Genomic DNA, 21,614 nt, shown 5'->3' on the forward strand with positions numbered 1-21,614 from the left:
TATAAAATTAAAAATTTCTTGAAATAAATGTTTTCATACATTTAAAGCGATACGGGCAATCCCCGGCAAACTCATATAAGTAGACAACATTTCGTTAATTCGTTGTAGTTCTATAAATAGAACAAAAACAACAACAAAATACCGAGTTTCTCTGAAAACCGCCTTACAAACATGTATAACTTTAACACATAACTACATACGAATTATGTGATGTGTGAAAGATAATATATGCGAAAGAAGGCAATTGGGAAAAACTTTACGACAACTAAGGCATGACGTAGCTGAATGCGTTTATAACCATTTCAACTATCGTAGTAGTGCGGTTTCGACTCCCACTCCCGGGAGAAAAGTCTTTGAAGAGATTTACAAGGTATAATCGAAACAGCTGTCGCCTTGTCCGTCCTGATGTCACGTTGTTTAAATTTTTCCCAAATTATTAAATAAATTATAAAATTAAAAATTGCTTGAAATAAATGTTTTCATACATTTAAAGCGATACGGGCAATCCCCGGCAAACTCATATAAGTAGACAACATTTGGTTAATTCGTTGTAGTTCTATAAATAGAACAAAAACCACAACAAAATACCAAGTTTTTCTGAAAACCGCCTTACAAACATGCATAACTTTAACACATAAATACATACGAATTATGTGATGTGTGAAAGATAATATATTCGAAAGAAGGCAATTGGGAAAAACTTTACAACAACTAAGGCATGACGTAGCTGAATGCGTTTATAACCATTTCAACTATCGTAGGGATGCGGGTTCGACTGCCACTCCCGTGAGAAAAGGCTTTGAAGAGATTTACAAGGTATAATCGAAACAGTTGTCGCCTTGTCCGTCCTGATGTCACGTTGTCTAAATTTTTCCCAAATTATTAAATAAATTATAAAATTTAAAATTGCTTGAAATAAATGTTTTCATACATTTAAAGCGATACGGGCAATCCCCGGCAAACTCATATAAGTAGACAACGTTTTGTTAATTCGTTGTAGTTCTATAAATAGAACAAAAACCACAACAAAATACCAAGTAAGTAGACAACGTTTGGTTAATTCGTTGTAGTTTTATAAATAGAACAAAGACCACAACAAAATACCAAGTTTCTCTGAAAACCGCCTTACAAACATGCATAACTTTAACACATAACTACATACGAATTATGTGATGTGTGAAAGATAATATATGCGAAAGAAAGCAATTGGGAAAAACTTTACAACAACTAAGGCATGACGTAGCTGAATGCGTTTATAACCATTTCAACTATAGTAGGGATGAGGGTTCGACTGCCACTCCCGGGAGAAAAGGCTTTGAAGAGATTTACAAGGTATAATCGAAACAGCTGTCGCCTTGTCCGTCCTGATGTCACGTTGTTTAAATTTTTCGCAAATTATTAAATAAATTATAAAATTAAAAATTGCTTGAAATAAAAGTTTTCATACATTTAAAGCGATACGGGCAATCCCCGGCAAACTCATATAAGTAGACAATATTTGGTTAATTCGTTGTAGTTCTATAAATAGTACAAAAACAACAACAAAATACCAAGTTTCCCTGAAAACCGCCTTACAAACATGCATAACTTTAACACATAACTACATACGAATTATGTGATGTGTGAAAGATAATATATGCGAAAGAAGGCAATTGGGAAAAACTTTACAACAACTAAGGCATGACGTAGCTGAATGCGTTTATAACCATTTCAACTATCTTAGGAGTGCGGGTTCGACTCCCACTCCCGGGAGAAAAGGATCTGAAGAGATTTACAAGGTATAATCGAAACAGCTGTCGCCTTGTCCGTACTGATCTTAAGTTGTTTAAATTTATCCCAAATTATTAAATAAATTATAAAATTAAAAATTGCTTGAAATAAATGTTTTCATACATTTAAAGCGATACAGGCAATCCCCAGCAAACTCAAAGAAGTAGACAACAATTGGTTAATTCGTAGTAGTTCTATAAATAGAACAAAAACAACAACAAAATACCAAGTTTCTCTGAAAACCGCCTTACAAACATGCATAACTTTAACACATAACTACATACGAATTATGTGATGTGTGAAAGATAATATATGCAAAAGAAGGTAATTGGGAAAAACTTTACAACAAGTAAGGCATGACGTGGCTGAATGCGTTTATAACCATTTCAACTATCGTAGGAGTGCGGGTTCGACTCCCACTCCCGGGAGAAAACGCTTTGAAGAGACTTACAAGGTATAATCGAAACAGCTGTCGCCTTTTCCGTCCTGACGTCACGTTGTTTAAATTTTTCCCAAATTATTAAATAAATTATAAAATTAAAAATTGCTTGAAATAAAGGTTTTCATACATTTAAAGCGATACGGGCAATCCCCGGCAAACTCATATAAGTAGACAACATTTGATTAATTCGTTGTAGTTCTATAAATAGAACAAAAACAACAAGATACCAAGTTTCTCTGAAAACCGCCTTACAAACATGCATAACTTTAACACATAACTACATACGAATTATGTGATGTGTGAAAGATAATATATGCGAAAGAAGGTAATTGGGAAAAACTTTACAACAAGTAAGGCATGACGTAGCTGAACGCGTTTATAACCATTTCAACTATCGTAGGAGTGCGGGTTCGACTCCCACTCCCGGGAGAAAATGCTTTGAAGAGACTTGCAAGGTATAATCGAAACAGCTGTCGCCTTGTCCGTCCTGATGTCACGTTGTTTAAATTTTTCCCAAATTATTAAATAAATTATAAAAATAAAAATTGCTTGAAATAAATGTTTTCATACATTTAAAGCGATACGGGCACCCCCGGAAAACTTATATAAGTAGACAACATTTGGTTAGTTCGTTGTAGTTCTATAAATAAAACAAAAACAACAAAAAAATACCAAATTTCTCTGAAAACCGCCTTACAAACATGCATAACTTTAACACATAACTACATACGAATTATGTGATGTGTGAAAGATAATATATTCGAAAGAAGGCAATTGGAAAAAACTTTACGACAACTAAATCAAGACGTAGCTGAATTCGTTTATAACCATTTCAACTATCGTAGGAGTGCGGGTTCGACTCCCACTCCCGGGAGAAAAGGCTTTGAAGAGATTTACAAGGTATAATCGAAACAGCTGTCGCCTTGTCCGTCCTGATGTCACGTTGTTTAAATTTTTCCCAAATTATTAAATAAATTATAAAATTAAAATTGCTTGAAATAAATGTTTTCATACATTTAAAGCGATACGGGCAATCCCCGGCAAACTCATATAAGTAGACAACATTTCGTTAATTCGTTGTAGTTTTATAAATAGAACAAAAACAACAACAAAATACCAAGTTTCTCTGGAAACCGCCTTACAAACATGCATAACTTTAACACATAACTACATACGAATTATGTGATGTGTGAAAGATAATATACGCGAAAGAAGGCAATTGGGAAAAACTTTACGACAACTAAGGCATGACGTAGCTGAATGCGTTTATAACCATTTCAACTATCGTAGTAGTGCGGGTTCGACTCCCACTCCCGGGAGAAATAGCTTTGAAGAGATTTACAAGGTATAATCGAAACAGCTATCGCCTTGTCCGTCCTGATGTCACGTTGTTTAAATTTTTCCCAAATTATTAAATAAATTATAAAATTAAAAATTGCTTGAAATAAATGTTTTCATACATTTAAAGCGATACGGGCAATCCCCGGAAAACTCATATAAGTAGACAACATTTGGTTAATTCGTTGTAGTTCTATAAATAGAACAAAAACCACAAAAAAATACCAAGTTTTTCTGAAAACCGCCTTACAAACATGCATAACTTTAACACATAAATACATACGAATTATGTGATGTGTGAAAGATAATATATTCGAAAGAAAGCAATTGGGAAAAACTTTACAACAACTAAGGCATGACGTAGCTGAATGCGTTTATAACCATTTCAACTATCGTAGGGATGCGGGTTCGACTGCCACCCCCGTGAGAAAAGGCTTTGAAGAGATTTACAATGTATAATCGAAACAGTTGTCGCCTTGTCTGTCCTGATGTCACGTTGTCTAAATTTTTCCCAAATTATTAAATAAATTATAAAATTTAAAATTGTTTGAAATAAATGTTTTCATACATTTAAAGCGATACGGGCAATCCCCGGCAAACTCATATAAGTAGACAACGTTTTGTTAATTCGTTCTATAAATAGAACAAAAACCACAACAAAATACCAAGTAAGTAGACAACGTTTGGTTAATTCGTTGTAGTTCTATAAATAGAACAAAAACAACAACAAAATACCAAGTTTCCCTGAAAACCGCCTTACAAACATGCATAACTTTAACACATAACTACACACGAATTATGTGATGTGTGAAAGATAATATATGCGAAAGAAGGCAATTGGGAAAAACTTTACGACAACTAAGGCATGACGTAGCTGAATGCGTTTATAACCATTTCAACTATCGTAGTAGTGCGGGTTCGACTCCCACTCCCGGGAGGAAAGGCTTTGAAGAGATTTACAAGTTATAATCGAAACAGCTGTCGCCTTGTCCGTCCTGATGTCACGTTGTTTAAATTTTTCCCAAATTATTAAATAAATTATAAAATTAAAAATTGCTTGAAATAAATGTTTTCATACATTTAAAGCGATACGGGCAATCCCCGGCAAACTCATATAAGTAGACAACATTTGGTTAATTCGTTGCAGTTCTATAAATAGAACAAAAACCACAACAAAATACCAAGTTTTTCTGAAAACCGCCTTACAAACATGCATAACTTTAACACATAAATACATACGAATTATGTGATGTGTGAAAGATAATATATTGGAAAGAAGGCAATTGGGAAAAACTTTACAACAACTAAGGCATGACGTAGCTGAATGCGTTTATAACCATTTCAACTATCGTAGGGATGCGGGTTCGACTCCCACTCCCGGGAGAAAAGGCTTTGAAGAGATTTACAAGGTATAATCGAAACAGCTGTCGCCTTGTCCGTCCTCATGTCACGTTGTTTAAATTTTTCGCAAATTATTAAATAAATTATAAAATTAAAAATTGCTTGAAATAAATGTTTTCATACATTTAAAGCGATACGGGCAATCCCGGGCAAACTCATATAAGTAGTCAACATTTCGTTAATTCGTTGTAGTTCTATAAATAGAACAAAAACAACAACAATATACCAAGTTTCTCTGAAAACCGCCTTACAAACATGTATAACTTTAACACATAACTACATACGAATTATGTGATGTGTGAAAGATAATATATGCGAAAGAAGGCAATTGGGAAAAACTTTACGACAACTAAGGCATGACGTAGCTGAATGCGTTTATAACCATTTCAACTATCGTAGTAGTGCGGGTTCGACTCCCACTCCCGGGAGGAAAGGCTTTGAAGAGATTTACAAGTTATAATCGAAACAGCTGTCGCCTTGTCCGTCCTGATGTCACGTTGTCTAAATTTTTCCCAAATTTTTAAATAAATTATAAAATTTAAAATTGCTTGAAATAAATGTTTTCATACATTTAAAGCGATACGGGCAATCCCCGGCAAACTCATATAAGTAGACAACGTTTTGTTAATTCGTTGTAGTTCTATAAATAGAACAAAAACCACAACAAAATACCAAGTAAGTAGACAACGTTGGGTTAATTCATTGTAGTTCTATAAATAGAACAAAAACCAAACAAAATACCAAGTTTCTCTGAAAACCGCCTTACAATCATGCATAACTTTAACACATAACTACATACGAATTATGTGATGTGTGAAAGATAATATATGCGAAAGAAGGCAATTGGGAAAAACTTTACAACAACTAAGGCATGACGTAGCTGAATGCGTTTATAACCATTTCAACTATCGTAGGGATGCGGGTTCGACTGCCACTCCCGGGAGAAAAGGCTTTGAAGAGATTTACAAGGTATAATAGAAACAGCTGTTGCCTTGTCCGTCCTGATGTCACGTTGTTTAAATTTTTCCAAATTATTAAATAAATTATAAAATTAAAAATTGCTTGAAATAAAGGTTTTCATACATTTAAAGCGATATGGGCAATCCCCGGCAAACTCATATAAGTAGACAACATTTGATTAATTCGTTGTAGTTCTATAAATAGAACAAAAACAACAACAAAATACCAAGTTTTTCTGAAAACCGCCTTACAAACATGCATAACTTTAACACATAACTACATACGAATTATGTGATGTGTGAAAGATAATATATGCGAAAGAAGGCAATTGGGAAAAACTTTACGACAACTAAGGAAAGACGTAGCTGAATTCGTTTATAACCATTTCAACTATCGTAGGAGCGCGGGTTCGACCCCCACTCCGGGAGAAAAGGCTTTGAAGAGATTTACAAGGTATAATCGAAACAGCTGTCGCCTTGTCCGTCCTGATGTCACGTTGTTTAAAATTTTCCCAAATTATTAAATAAATTATAAAATTGAAAATTGCTTGAAATAAATGTTTTCATACATTTAAAGCGATACGGGAAATCCCCGGCAAACTCATATAAGTAGACAACATTTGGTTAATTCGTTGTAGTTCTATAAATAGAACAAAAACAACAACAAAATACCAAGTTTTTCTGAAAACCGCCTTACAAACATGCATAACTTTAACACATAACTACATACGAATTATGTGATGTGTGAAAGATCATATATGCGAAAGAAGGCAATTGGGAAAAACTTTACAACAACTAAGGCATGACGTAGCTGAATGCGTTTATAACCATTTCAACTATCGTAGGAGTGCATTCGACTCCCAATCCCGGGGAGAAAAGGCTTTGAAGAGATTTACAAGGTATAATCGGAACAGCTGTCGCCTTGTCCGTCCTGATGTCACGTTGTTTAAATTTTTCCCAAATTATTAAATAAATTATAAATTATAAATGTTTTCATACATTTAAAACGATACGGGCAATCCACGGCAAACTCGTATAAGTGGACAATATTTGGTTAATTCGTTGTAGTTCAATAAATAGAACAAAAACAACAACAAAATACCAAGTTTCTCTCAAAACCGCCTTACAATCATGCATAACTTTAACACATAACTACATACGAATTATGTGATGTGTGAAAGATAATATATGCGAAAGAAGGCAATTGGGAAAAACTTTACAACAACTAAGGCATGACGTAGCTGAATGCGTTTATAACCATTTCAACTATCGTAGGAGTGCGGGTTCGACTCCCAATCTCGGGAGAAAAGGCTCTGAAGAGATTTACAAGGTATAACCGAAACAGCTGTCGCCTTGTCCGTACTGATCTCAAGTTGTCTAAATTTTTCCCAAATTATTAAATAAATTATAAAATTAAAAATTGCTTGAAATAAATGTTTTCATACATTTAAAGCGATACGGGCAATCCCGGCAAACTCAAAGAAGTAGACAACAATTGGTTAATTCGTAGTAGTTCTATAAATAGAACAAAAACAACAACAAAATACCAAGTTTCTCTGGAAAACCGACTTACAAACATGCATAACTTTAACACATAACTACATACGAATTATGTGATGTGTGAAAGATAATATATGCGAAGAAGGAAATTGGGAAAAACTTTACAACAACTGAGGCATGAAGTAGCTGAATGCGTTTATAACTGTTTCAACTATCGAAGGAGTGCGGGTTCAACTCCCACTCCCGGGAGAAAAGTCTTTGAAGAGATTTACAAGGTATAATCGAAACAGCTGTCGCCTTGTCCGTCCTGATGTCAACTTGTTTAAATATTTCCCAAATTATTAAATAAATTATAAAAATAAAAATTGCTTGAAATAAATGTTTTCATACATTTAAAGCGATACGGGCACCCCGGCAAACTCATATAAGTAGACAAGATTTGGTTAATTCGTTGTAGTTCTATAAATAGAACAAAAACAACAACAAAATACCAAGTTTCTCTGAAAACCGCCTTACAAACATGCACAACTTTAACACATAACTACATACGAATTATGTGATGTGTGAAAGATAATATATGCGAAAGAAGGCAATTGGATAAACTTTACGACAAACTAAGGCAAGACGTAGCTGAATTCGTTTATAACCATTTCAACTATCGTAGGAGTGCGGGTTCGACTCCCACTCCCGGGAGAAAAGGATTTGAAGAGATTTACAAGGTATAATCGAAACAGCTGTCGCCTTGTCCGTCCTGATGTCACGTTGATTAAATTTTTCCCAAATTATTAAATAAATTATAGAATAAAAAATTGCTTGAAATAAATGTTTTCATACATTTAAAGCGATACGGGCAATCCCCGGCAAACTCATGTAGGTAGACAACATTTCGTTAATTCGTTGTATATCTATAAATAGAACAAAAAACAACAACAAAATACCGAGTTTCTCTGAAAACCGCCTTACAAATATGCATAACTTTAACACATAACTACATACGAATTATGTGATGTGTGAAAGATAATATATGCGAAAGAAGGCAATTGGGAAAAACTTTACGACAACTAAGGCATGACGTAGCTGAATGCGTTTATAACCATTTCAACTATCGTAGTAGTGCGAGTTCGACTCCCACTCCCGGGAGAAAAGGATTTGAAGAGATTTACAAGGTATAATCGAAACAGCTTTCGCCTTGTCCGTCCTGATGTCACGTTGTTTAAATTTTTCCCAAATTATTAAATAAATTATAAAATTAAAAATTGCTTGAAATAAATGTTTTCATACATTTAAAGCGATACGGGCAATCCCCGGCAAACTCATATAAGTAGACAACATTTGGTTAGTTCGTTGTAGTTCTATAAATAGAACAAAAACCACAACAAAATACCAAGTTTCTCTGAAAACCGCCTTACAAACATGCATAACTTTAACACATAAATACATACGAATTATGTGATGTGTGAAAGATAATATATGCGAAAGAAGGCAATTGGGAAAAACTTTACAACAACTAAGGCATGACGTAGCTGAATGCGTTTATAACCATTTCAACTATCGTAGGGATGCGGGTTCGACTGCCACTCCCGTGAGAAAAGGCTTTGAAGAGATTTACAAGGTATAATCGAAACAGCTGTCGCCTTGTCCGTCCTGATGTCACGTTGTCTAAATTTTTCCCAAATTATTAAAGTTTAAATACAACTTGACTAAGTCGGAAATTTTCACGTTGTATATTAAACGAAAAAAAAAAACGGCCTAAACATCTTTTTGGTTTTAGGTCAATACTACATCCGGCATCATAGCGGCTTTTCCCATTTCCAAACTACAAACGCTCGCTTATGCAACTTGCCTGAATATTTTTTTACCAAAAACAAACAAAAAAAAAACCGAAAGTACCAAAATATTCGTGGACACTTACTACTTCATAAAATATAAAGTCACGCATATTTTCCATTTTTGAAATTTTATTGAACTTTATTTTTATGTCACACATTTTTTTCAAATTAATTTTATTTCAGCTATTATATTTTTGCAAATAAATTTCTATTTTTTTGATTTTATTTTCATTAAGTTTTATATTTTTCTACATATTTTAATTCCAATTTATTTAATTTCATGAATTTGTATTTTTTAATTTTATTTTTATTAAATTTTGTATTTTCTTACATATTTTAATTTCCGTATTGCATAGGCCGTATATTACCCTACTATATTTACTATTATATCTGGGTATTATACCGTTCACACACAATATTTTATGATAGATCATATATATTCATGAAATGGAGAGTTTACAAATTTAATATAAATTAATTACTTACATAAATTTCAATTGGTATCTCAACATTAAATATCCAAACATTAAAATCTTCATATTACCACAATGATAACATTAAAACCCGGAAAAAAGTATGAGTGCACTTATTGCGTTGTTATATGGAACTGTTTATACACTTACTTATTTTTTTGCACTTTAAGTACTTAATTTTGTTTCTTTTATTTTAAATTGTTTTAAGTAAACTCTGCCTTCTTTCTCATTACATAATATTTTTATACTCAGTTGAGCAGAGCTCACAGAGTATATTAAGTTTGATTGGATAACGGTTGGTTGTACATATATAAAGGAATCGAGATAGATATAGACTTCCATATATCAAAATAATCAGGATCGAAAAAAAATTTGATTGAGACATGTCCGTCCGTCCGTCCGTTAACACGATAACTTGAGTAAACTTTGAGGTATCTTCATGAAATTAGGTATGTAGGTTCCTGAGCACTCATCTCAGATCGCTATTTAAAATGAACGATATCGGACTATAACCACGCCCACTTTTTCGATATCGAAAATCTCGAAAAACCGAAAAATTTTGATAATTCATTACAAAAGAGAGGTAAAGCAACCAAACTCGGTAGATGAGTTGAACTTATGACGCAGAATAGAAAATTAGTAAAATTTTGGACAATGGGCGTGGCACCGCCCACTTTTAAAAGAAGGTAATTTAAAATTTTGCAAGCTGTAATTTGGCAGTCGTTGAAGATATCATGATGAAATTTGGCAGGAACGTTACTTCTGTTATTATATGTACGATTAATAAAAATTAGCAAAATCGGAGAAGGACCACGCCCACTTTTAAAAAAAATTTTGTTTAAAGTAAAATTTTAACAAAAAATTTAATTTCTTTACAGTATATAAGTAAATTATGTCAATATTCAACTCCAGTAATGATATAGTGGAACAAAATACAAAAATAAAAGAAAATTTCAAAATGGGCGTGGCTCCGCCCTTTTTCATTTAATTTGTCTAGGATAGTTTTAACGCTACTGGAAATGATGACACTGAGCTGATGACGGTAGCGCTGGTAGTTCAGCCTTTGAATCAGAGAAAGAGTTGATGACCGTGTAAATTATTATGGCGTTGGTCATGTAAATTATTATGGTTTATTTGCACCAAATATGTGCTGCGGACATAACAACGGGAGTCATTTTTGAGTTGTATATTTTAGATTTAATGCACAATTAATATGTGTGTTTTTGAGCGGCCAAATAATAACAGTAGTATTGCTAAAGTGCTGCTTAGTTGATGGAATGTCGCTAATTTCCAGCGATGATCAGCAGATTGTCAATATTTCGTTCAGCGGACGCGTGAAATTGCCACGTCTGCTCAAATTTTCCAAGATTTTCCATTCTTGATTTAACTTAAGCTGTTATACCAATATTTTTCAGCCAGCTTTTTTCAAATAGGTAATTTTTCCAAAAGCAAAATAAATTACAGAAACGATTACAGAGTTAAATAGCCTTAAAAATTCAGCTATGTTGGTTATACACAGAAATACAACAGAGGGTTTTGTCTCCGCTTTTCGCAAGCGTGAGATTCAACATGTGTGACACGCGTGATTGATTCACCACGTCTAAGTATCACAATTCACGGTTAGGTACCGCGGGTTTGTATGGACTTAGGCTGTTATGCCAAAGTAAACACAAATCTTTCCCGATAACTGTGTTATCGATTAATTTATCGAATTCTAACAAAGTAATATTGCATTGTCATCGGATTTATTCATGTGTGAAAAATTTCAGCTCAATCGGACACCGGGAAGTATATCAAATTTAACTTACAAGATTCCATTACATACAACAGCCAAGTGAAGGTAAATAAAAGCTTATAAAATGTAATATATTTCTGAAAATAAACGAAGTCTGAAAAGAGCTCTTGCTCATAAATATATATATTTTATTTCAACTTCCTACTAGCCCCCAACCAAACCTTCAAGCCATCACTATCCATTATAGAAAAGGATAGGGAAAAATTCCACAGGGAGAAGAACTTCCAGCACTAGATCTTTGAAAAAAGTGCTTTTATTTCAAAAAACAACAGATTCAAATTCCTGGAAAATTGGAAAAAAAATAACGAATAAGTCTTGATAAACAGATACAACATTCAAGCAACGTTATAGTAACATACAACGCATCTTGATGCCAGCAGACAGCACATCACACTGGATTCGCGGAGAACGCGACAAGAAAGCTTCAATCTATCGCGCCCATCGTTGGATATAAACCCTGAAATGACAACACAAGAGATCGCAAGCCTGAGAGAATAAGTCTCTGATCTGACCACAGGGCTCACTGAAATCCAACAGAATAAGTTCCGTGGCAACATCTAACATCACAGTCACCAAACAATACCAGAACTCTATACCACATATCACCAATGAGTCACAAATCAACCTAGAAATTTTCACAACGTTACCAGTATTCACAGGCGACAAGAACCATTATCGATCATGGAGGAAAAGGGCCTGGACACACATGGAAAATATAAAGAATTACTTTACGACACCCCCGTACTACACGGCATTCTCTATTATACATTCGAAAATACAAGGAGAGGCGGCCGACATTTTAATTAACCACGACACCAAATTAAATTTTTATGATATAATAAACCGTCTCGATTACACCTATGCAGACCAGAGACTACTGCATCTGTTGCTCGAAGAAATGAAAAGAATAATGCAGGGAAAAAACCTTGGCAGAGTTATATTGCGAAATCAGTAAGGCACTTAATCTTGCACTCACTAAAGTTGAGATGGATAGCTCAGGAAATCCATCACCTATGGAAGAATATGCAAACAAGGAAGCTGTAAGGACACTCATTCTTGGTCTGAACAGCAAATATACCAGCGGCACTCTATATAGCCACAATCCAAAGGACTTACAAACCGCTTACGCTATCGCAAGTACGATATACCACAATAACGTGAACTCACAACTCGACGTTGCGCTATATAATCAACACAGACAATATAATAAATAGTACATTGCAGTATCAAAACCAAAGCAGAAGATATCACGAGGTACCACAAAGGTACAGACCGAGTGTATAGGTGCACTTCAACCAAACTGCAACCAGGCAACAGCACGAACCAATGGACGTGGATCCATAACAGCAGTACACGAAATCCGCTAATTATTGTAGGGATCATTTTGCTCCACAAAAAAACAGCTATGTATGCCAATTACAAGGTCTACCTCCAAATAATCCATTTCGAGGAGATTCTCAAAAAAGAGACCGATGTCCTTCATCTCGAACAACACACAACAGAAGGTACAAATTGTAAATTAAACAAGCGAAGAAGAATTACAATCGCTTGCACCAGATACGAAAATGATGAATATGAAACAGGCAGTGTTTTTTTGGTGCATGAACGATATTCCGTGTCTGCAACGCCACTGCAGGGATACAGGCAAACTAATTAACACCTTGATCGACACTGGCGCAACAAACAATTACATAAGTAAAAAATGCAACATCGGTAAGTCTATTAAACCTGTAAAAGTGAAAACTCTTCACGGTTACTCAGTAACAAAATCAAAAAAAATTTAACCCTATTAGAACATAATCTCACATTTTTTGAAACAGATGCATTAGAAGAATTTGATATGCTTCTGGGTGAACAGGGACTTAGAAAAATAAAAGCAGAAACCAACTTTTTCGAGTACAAGCTAAGTTAGGGCCAAGAAAGAAAGTGAATCTGAGCAAAAAATAAATTATGCAGTTAATAGTGAAAAGACCCCATTAACACAGAAATCAAGAAACTTTTAAAAAATTGAAATAATTCAACAAAGCAATAGTCCGTACAACGTTTCCATTTCAACAGTCGCTCAAAAAGGTACCGATGAACAAGGGAAACCTAAGCGCAGGTTGGTCGTAGACTTTCAGAAGCTAAACGCTCAAACTATCACAGATGGATACCCCATTCCTGATGTGACTATGACCATACAGCATTTAGGTAATGCAAAGGTATTTACAACCTTAGATTTACAGTCTGGTTTCCATCAGATCCTTATTAAGAATCCGACAGCGAAAAATCGGCCTTTAGTGTAAATGGAGCTAAGTACGAATTCCTTCGTATGCCATTCGGGCTAAAAATGCCCCATCCATCTTTCAAAGATGTGTGGATGATATCCTTAGACCATATATCGGGAAGTTCGCATACGTTTATATAGATGATGTTCTCATTTATTCTTCCTCTCCCGATGAACATATCCGCATAATTATAAACGCTCTTCACCAGGCCAACATAAAAATCTCCAACGAGGAATCCCACTTTTTCCAAGACTCTGTGGAATACTTAGGGCATATAATTAAATACAACAGGATCACAGTTGATCCTGCAAAAGTAAAGGCAATCAAAAATTTCCCTATTCTCACAACACTGAAGGAACTTAGATCCTTCCTAGGTCTCGCTAGTTATTTCATAAAAAATAAAATAAAAATATAACAAGTAAGGAAGGTTAAGTTCGGGTGTAACCGAACATTACATACTCAGTTGAGCGCTATGGTGACAACATAAGGGAAATAATCATGTAGGAAAATGAACCGAGGGAAACCCTGGAATGTGTTTGTATGACATGTGTATCAAATGAAAGGCATTAAAGAGTATTTTATGAGGGAGTGGGCCATAGTTCTATAGGTGGACGCCATTTAGGGATATAGCCATAAAGGTGGATCAGGGTTGACTTTAGAATGCGTTTGTATGATATGGGTATCAAATTAAAGGTGTTAATGAGTATTTTAAAAGGGAGTAATACTGTTTTCACACAGACGGCTTATTGAATAATAAAGGCAGTTTTCTACATTAAGACGCTTATTGAGCTCAATCTTCCCTACAAAATTCGAATCTATTATTATTTCATTAGTAGCTAATCGAATGCCTAATGAAGTCAAAAGCACAATGCAACTCTGTTGGCAGCGTTCCGCTTCCGTTCCGCTTCTTAGTTTTCAAAGCAAATGTCATTGTCTGCATGGCGGAACGATACAAGGTGGCCGCATCGAACAGCTGATTATAACCTTTTTTATTTGATTTGATACATCAACTACCGGCGCAGTACGATTTTGACATTTGTCCATCGAATTTACAAGTATCGTTCCGCCATGATTGTCTGTCTCATCCTTCATACTAATCGAGCAGTTACTTCTGTATGAAAGCAAAAAATTTACGATTTCATTAGCAGGTGAAATGAGATCATTAAGTTTCTGTGTGAAAACAGTATAAACCCTAGTTCCATAGGTGGACGACGCCGTTTTGAGATATCGCCACAAAGGTGGAACAGGGGTGACCCTAGAATTTGTTTGTACAATATGGGCATCAAACGAATGGTGTTAATGAGTATTTTAAAAGGGAGTGGGCCTTAGTTCTATAGGTGGATGCCGCTTCGAAATATCGCCATAAAGGTGAACCAGGGTTGACTCTAGAATGTGTTTGTACGATATGGGTATCAAATTAAAGGTATTAATGAGGGTTTTAAAAGGGATTGGTGGTTGTTGTATAGGTGGTCGCCTTTTCGAGATATCGCCATAAAGGTGGACCAGGGGTGACTCTAGAATGCGTTTGTACGATATGGGTATCAAATGAAGGGTGTTAATGAGTATTTTAAAAGGGAGTAATCCTTTGTTCCATAGGTGGACGCCGTTTCGAGATATCGCTATAAAGGTGGACCAGGGGTGACCCTAGAATTTGTTTGTTCAATATGGGTATCAAACGAAAGGAGTTAATGAGTATTTTAAAAGGGAGTGGGCCTTAGTTCTATAGGAGGGCGCCTTTTCGAGATATCGCCATAAAGATGGACCAGGTGTGACTCTAGAATGCGTTTGTACAATATGGGTATCAAAAGAAAGGTATCAATGAGGGTTTTAAAAGGGAGTGGTGGTTGTTGTATAGGTGGTGGCATTTTCGAAATATCGCCATAAAGGTGGACCAGGGGTGACTCTAGAATTTGTTTGTACAATATGTGTATCAAAAGAAAGGTGCTAATGAGTATTTTAAAAAGGCGTAATCCTTAGTTACATAGGTGGACTCCGTTTCGAGATATCGCCATAAAGGTGGGCCAGGGGTAACTCTAGAATTCGTTTGTGCAATATGGGTATCAAACGAAAGGAGTTAATGAGTATTTTAAAAGGGAGTGGGCCTTAGTTCTATAGGTGGACGCCTTTTCGAGATATCGCCATAAAGGTGGACCAGGGGTGACTCTAGAATGAGTTTGTACGATATGGGTATCAAATTAAAGGTATTAATGAGAGTTTTAAAAGGGAGTGGTGGTAGTTGTATATGTGAAGGCGTTTTCCAGATATCGACCAAAATGTGGACCAGGGTGACCCAGAACATCATCTGTTGGATACCGCTAATTTATTTATATATGTAATACCTGCCAAGATTTTAAGGGTTTTTTATTTCGCCCTGCAGAACTTTTCATTTTCTTCTACTTAATATGGTAGGTGTCACAACCATTTTATAAAGTTTTTTCTAAAGTTATATTTCGCTTCAATAAAACAATCCAATTACCTTACCATGTTTCATCCCTTTTTTCGTATTTGGTATAGAATTATGGCATTTTTTTCATTTTTCGTAATTTTCGATATCGAAAAAGTGGGCGTGGTCATAGTCGGATTTCTTTCATTTTTCATACCAAGATAAAGTGGGTTCAAGTAAGCACGTGAACTAAGTTCTTTAAAGATATGTCGATTTTTGCTCAAGTTATTGTGTTAACGGCCATGCGGAAGGACAGACGGACGACTGTGTATAAAAACTGGGCGTGGCATCAACCGATTTCGCCCATTTTCACGGAAAAGAGTAAACGTCATAAAATCTATGCCCCTACCAAATTTCAAAAGGATTGGTTAATTTTTGTTCGACTTATGGCGTTAAAAGTATCCTAGACAAATTAAATGAAAAAGGGCGGAGCCACGCCCATTTTGAAATTTTCTTTTATTTTTGTATTTTGTTCCACTATATCATTACTGGAGTTGAATATTGACATAATTTACTTATATACTGTAAAGAAATTAAATTTTTTGTTAAAATTTTACTTTAAAAAAAATTTTTTTTAAAAGTGGGCGTGGTCCTTCTCCGATTTTGCTAATTTTTATTATTCGTACATATAATAACAGGAGTAACGTTCCTGCCAAATTTCATCATGATATCTTCAACGACTGCCAAACTACAGCTTGCAAAATTTTAAATTACCTTCTTTTAAAAGTGGGCGGTGCCACGCCCCGTTGAAGATATCATGATGAAATTTGGCAGGAACGTTACTCCTGTTATTATATGTACGATTAATAAAAATTAGCAAAATCGGAGAAGGACCACGCCCACTTTTAAAAAAAAATTTTTTTAAAGTAAAATTTTAACAAAAAATTTAATTTCTTTACAGTATATAAGTAAATTATGTCAATATTCAACTCCAGTAATGATATAGTAGAACAAAATACAAAAATAAAAGAAAATTTCAAAATGGGCGTGGCTCCGCCCTTTTTCATTTAATTTGTCTAGGATACTTTTAACGCCATAAGTCGAACAAAAATTAACCAATCCTTTTGAAATTTGGTAGGGGCATAGATTTTATGACGTTTACTCTTTTCCTTGAAAATGGGCGAAATCGGTTGATGCCACGCCCAGTTTTTATACACAGTCGTCCGTCTGTCCTTCCGCATGGCCGTTAACACAATAACTTGAGCAAAAATCGACATATCTTTAAAGAAATTAGTTCACGTGCTTGCTTGAACCCACTTTATCTTGGTATGAAAAATGAAAGAAATCCGACTATGACCACGCCCACTTTTTCGATATCGAAAATTACGAAAAATGAAAAAAATGCCATAATTCTATACCAAATACGAAAAAAGGGATGAAACATGGTAAGGTAATTGGATTGTTTTATTGAAGCGAAATATAACTTTAGAAAAAACTTTATAAAATGGTTGTGACACCTACCATATTAAGTAGAAGAAAATGAAAAGTTCTGCAGGGCGAAATAAAAAACCCTTAAAATCTTGGCAGGTATTACATATATAAAAAATTAGCGGTATCCAACAGATGATGTTCTGGGTCACCCTGGTCCACATTTTGGTCGATATCTGGAAAACGCCTTCACATATACAACTACCACCACTCCCTTTTAAAACTCTCATTAATACCTTTAATTTGATACCCATATCGTACAAACTCATTCTAGAGTCACCCCTGGTCCACCTTTATGGCGATATCTCGAAAAGGCGTCCACCTATAGAACTAAGGCCCACTCCCTTTTAAAATACTCATTAACTCCTTTCGTTTGATACCCATATTGCACAAACGAATTCTAGAGTTACCCCTGGCCCACCTTTATGGCGATATCTCGAAACGGAGTCCACCTATGTAACTAAGGATTACGCCTTTTTAAAATACTCATTAGCACCTTTCTTTTGATACACATATTGTACAAACAAATTCTAGAGTCACCCCTGGTCCACCTTTATGGCGACATTTCGAAAATGCCACCACCTATACAACAACCACCACTCCCTTTTAAAACCCTCATTGATACCTTTCTTTTGATACCCATATTGTACAAACGCATTCTAGAGTCACACCTGGTCCATCTTTATGGCGATATCTGGAAAAGGCGCCCTCCTATAGAACTAAGGCCCACTCCCTTTTAACATACTCATTAACTCCTTTCGTTTGATACCCATATTGAACAAACAAATTCTAGGGTCACCCCTGGTCCACCTTTATAGCGATATCTCGAAACGGCGTCCACCTATGGAACAAAGGATTACTCCCTTTTAAAATACTCATTAACACCCTTCATTTGATACCCATATCGTACAAACGCATTCTAGAGTCACCCCTGGTCCACCTTTATGGCGATATCTCGAAAAGGCGACCACCTATACAACAACCACCAATCCCTTTTAAAACCCTCATTAATACCTTTAATTTGATACCCATATCGTACAAACACATTCTAGAGTCAACCCTGGTTCACCTTTATGGCGATATTTCGAAGCGGCATCCACCTATAGAACTAAGGCCCACTCCCTTTTAAAATACTCATTAACACCATTCGTTTGATGCCCATATTGTACAAACAAATTCTAGGGTCACCCCTGTTCCACCTTTGTGGCGATATCTCAAAACGGCGTCGTCCACCTATGGAACTAGGGTTTATACTGTTTTCACACAGAAACTTAATGATCTCATTTCACCTGCTAATGAAATCGTAAATTTTTTGCTTTCATACAGAAGTAACTGCTCGATTAGTATGAAGGATGAGACAGACAATCATGGCGGAACGATACTTGTAAATTCGATGGACAAATGTCAAAATCGTACTGCGCCGGTAGTTGATGTATCAAATCAAATAAAAAAGGTTATAATCAGCTGTTCGATGCGGCCACCTTGTATCGTTCCGCCATGCAGACAATGACATTTGCTTTGAAAACTAAGAAGCGGAACGGAAGCGGAACGCTGCCAACAGAGTTGCATTGTGCTTTTGACTTCATTAGGCATTCGATTAGCTACTAATGAAATAATAATAGATTCGAATTTTGTAGGGAAGATTGAGCTCAATAAGCGTCTTAATGTAGAAAACTGCCTTTATTATTCAATAAGCCGTCTGTGTGAAAACAGTATTACTCCCTTTTAAAATACTCATTAACACCTTTAATTTGATACCCATATCATACAAACGCATTCTAAAGTCAACCCTGATCCACCTTTATGGCTATATCCCTAAATGGCGTCCACCTATAGAACTATGGCCCACTCCCTCATAAAATACTCTTTAATGCCTTTCATTTGATACACATGTCATACAAACACATTCCAGGGTTTCCCTCGGTTCATTTTCCTACATGATTATTTCCCTTATGTTGTCACCATAGCGCTCAACTGAGTATGTAATGTTCGGTTACACCCGAACTTAACCTTCCTTACTTGTTATATTTTTATTTTATTTTTTATGAAATAACTAGCGAGACCTAGGAAGGATCTAAGTTCCTTCAGTGTTGTGAGAATAGGGAAATTTTTGATTGCCTTTACTTTTGCAGGATCAACTGTGATCCTGTTGTATTTAATTATATGCCCTAAGTATTCCACAGAGTCTTGGAAAAAGTGGGATTCCTCGTTGGAGATTTTTATGTTGGCCTGGTGAAGAGCGTTTATAATTATGCGGATATGTTCATCGGGAGAGGAAGAATAAATGAGAACATCATCTATATAAACGTATGCGAACTTCCCGATATATGGTCTAAGGATATCATCCACACATCTTTGAAAGATGGATGGGGCATTTTTAGCCCGAAAGGCATACGAAGGAATTCGTACTTAGCTCCATTTACACTAAAGGCCGATTTTTCGCTGTCGGATTCTTAATAAGGATCTGATGGAAACCAGACTGTAAATCTAAGGTTGTAAATACCTTTGCATTACCTAAATGCTGTATGGTCATAGTCACATCAGGAATGGGGTATCCATCTGTGATAGTTTGAGCGTTTAGCTTCTGAAAGTCTACGACCAACCTGCGCTTAGGTTTCCCTTGTTCATCGGTACCTTTTTGAGCGACTGTTGAAATGGAAACGTTGTACGGACTATTGCTTTGTTGAATTATTTCAATTTTTTAAAAGTTTCTTGATTTCTGTGTTAATGGGGTCTTTTCACTATTAACTGCATAATTTATTTTTTGCTCAGATTCACTTTCTTTCTTGGCCCTAACTTAGCTTGTACTCGAAAAAGTTGGTTTCTGCTTTTATTTTTCTAAGTCCCTGTTCACCCAGAAGCATATCAAATTCTTCTAATGCATCTGTTTCAAAAAATGTGAGATTATGTTCTAATAGGGTTAAATTTTTTTTGATTTTGTTACTGAGTAACCGTGAAGAGTTTTCACTTTTACAGGTTTAATAGACTTACCGATGTTGCATTTTTTACTTATGTAATTGTTTGTTGCGCCAGTGTCGATCAAGGTGTTAATTAGTTTGCCTGTATCCCTGCAGTGGCGTTGCAGACACGGAATATCGTTCATGCACCAAAAAAACACTGCCTGTTTCATATTCATCATTTTCGTATCTGGTGCAAGCGATTGTAATTCTTCCTCGCTTGTTTAATTTACAATTTGTACCTTCTGTTGTGTGTTGTTCGAGATGAAGGACATCGGTCTCTTTTTTGAGAATCTCCTCGAAATGGATTATTTGGAGGTAGACCTTGTAATTGGCATACATAGTTGTTTTTTTGTGGAGCAAAATGATCCCTACGATAATTAGCGGATTTCGTGTACTGCTGTGATGGATCCACGTCCATTGGTTCGTGCTGTTGCCTGGGTGCAGTTTGGTTGAAGTGCACCTATACACTCGGTCTGTACCTTTGTGGTACCTCGTGATATCTTCTGCTTTGGTTTTGATACTGCAATGTACTATTTATTATATTGTCTGTGTTGATTATATAGCGCAACGTCGAGTTGTGAGTTCACGTTATTGTGGTATATCGTACTTGCGATAGCGTAAGCGGTTTGTAAGTCCTTTGGATTGTGGCTATATAGAGTGCCGCTGGTATATTTGCTGTTCAGACCAAGAATGAGTGTCCTTACAGCTTCCTTGTTTGCATATTCTTCCATAGGTGATGGATTTACTGAGCTATCCATCTCAACTTTAGCGAGTGCAAGATTAAGTGCCTTACTGATTTCGCAATATAACTCTGCCAAGGTTTTTTCCCTGCATTATTCTTTTCATTTCTTCGAGCAACAGATGCAGTAGTCTCTGGTCTGGATAGGTGTAATCGAGACGGTTTATTGTATCATAAAAATTTAATTTGGTGTCGTGGTTAATTAAAATGTCGGCCGCCTCTCCTTGTATTTTCGAATGTATAATAGAGAATGCCGTGTAGTACGGGGGT

General features: G+C 35.6%; 1 protein-coding gene and 2 pseudogenes across 4 annotated transcripts in view; 1 reads left to right on the forward strand and 2 right to left on the reverse strand.

Annotated features, from left to right (window-relative positions):
• Cad86C (Cadherin 86C) overlaps window positions 1–21,614 on the reverse strand; it is a 2,678,031-nt gene that overhangs the window by 610,822 nt on the left and 2,045,595 nt on the right. The gene's annotated exons all lie outside the window — the stretch shown is intronic.
• LOC137248001 (uncharacterized) lies at window positions 12,406–13,164 on the forward strand (annotated as a pseudogene).
• Window positions 20,693–21,451, reverse strand: LOC137248090 (uncharacterized; annotated as a pseudogene).

The sequence above is a fragment of the Eurosta solidaginis genome, chromosome 1, assembly GCF_040869045.1.
Source record: "Eurosta solidaginis isolate ZX-2024a chromosome 1, ASM4086904v1, whole genome shotgun sequence".
Lineage (NCBI taxonomy): Eukaryota > Metazoa > Arthropoda > Insecta > Diptera > Tephritidae > Eurosta > Eurosta solidaginis.